Below are 1,656 nucleotides of genomic sequence, written 5' to 3'. Positions count from 1 at the left end.
TATATGACACTCCCACATCAAAAGTCCTCAACGTCTACCCCTGACCTACAAAGGGTACACAAATGCACAGGTCAACATACTGGAACACACACACGCACACACACACACGCACGCACACACATGCATGCACACACACACACACAAAGTTAATCAATGTAAAGTGCCTCAGAACAGAGTTGGAGTATGCTTCCTATTTGACACGTGTGTGGATGCATGTTCACATATGTGCTCGAGTGTGTATGGAGGCCAGAGGTTGACCTCAGCCGCCTCTCCTCAGGAGCAGTCCACCTTGCTTTTTCAACAATTTTTTACACTGGTTGATGGATTGATTGTGTATGGATATAGGTCAGAGAACAACTTCCAAAAGCTGGTTCCCAGTTTTTGCGTGGGACACAGATGAAGCTGAGGTTGCAGGCTCAGTGGTAAACACCTTACCTGCTGAGCCAGCTGTCGGGCCCCACCTTGTCATTGACCGAGTCTTGAAGAGAGGCTGACTGGCCAGTTAGCTCCAGGGATTTGACTGCCTCCACTCCCTCTCCTATCCCTGGAATGGTGACAGGGCCCACCACACACCCTTTTTGACGTGAGTGCTGGGGATCAAACTTGGGTCTTCACGCTTGCGTCAGGCGAGTATTTACGGACTCAGCTTTTGTGACAATACGCTTCTGTTATGGGAACATTACTGTGACCTCCTAGTAGAAGCCACTAAGGGCTTGTGTCTGTTCAGGGTTTTGGAAGGCAGCCTGGCCTGGGAAGAACACTCCCACGCCTCCGACTCTTCGGGTCTGTTGCAAGTGATGGGTACATTTCAGTACGATGGCATCTGACTGGACTTTACTGTGTGGGTACCTGGCAGGGTCTGATAACACTGAGGCAATCGCGGGAGAATGCTCACGATATGCTTTCATGTTAAGGTCACAATATTCCATCTCCATCTGACTCATAACTATATCGTTAGATTTGCATAGACACAAAATGTCTAAGAGAGTATTTTCTCTCTTTGGGTTTGGACTGTAAACGTAACTGAAATGTCTCAAGAACCAATAGGATCATGGTAAGGAAGTTCCCGTGCATGCCGGCACAGGTGTGCCCACAGGGGACTGAGGAGACTTCTGGAATCAAGGCGGGTCTGCATGCCTCAGTGAACGAGCAAGGTGAGATGGCCCTACCCTGTATAGGACTGGGCCGCGTCCACAAGTTTCTCACACGTGTTAGCTTTTCTTCACAGGTGTGACTTGCAGAGCTTATCAGCCCCACCCTCCCTCAGCCCTGTGTAATTAGGATGATTTAGCCAAGTTCCTAGTCAGACTGCTCACTGAGAGAATATCCCTGCCAATCCTTTGTTTGCACCAGCCTCTGGGGCTTGCTTCCCAGCGTCTCTCCTCCACAGCCCTGTGCCTTCGGTAGCCCTCTGTGCCAGGAGTCAGTGGGCTTACTTCATAAAGAAGGGGGGCTAGGGAGACTGTTCTGTTGGGGAGATGCTTGCTTTGCAAGCATGAGGACTTGGGTTCCATCCCTAGAACCTGTATTTTAAAAAGAAAAAAAAAAGCCAGGCATGGTGGCACACGCAACTCAACCCTGGGGAAGCAGAGATGTTCTCTGAGACTAACTGGCCAGCTGGCTTCCAGGCCAGTAAGAAACCTTTTTCTCAAAAAA

The sequence above is a fragment of the Microtus ochrogaster genome, linkage group LG4, assembly GCF_000317375.1.
Source record: "Microtus ochrogaster isolate Prairie Vole_2 linkage group LG4, MicOch1.0, whole genome shotgun sequence".
NCBI lineage: Eukaryota > Metazoa > Chordata > Mammalia > Rodentia > Cricetidae > Microtus > Microtus ochrogaster.
This window is presented reverse-complemented; position numbering follows the sequence as displayed.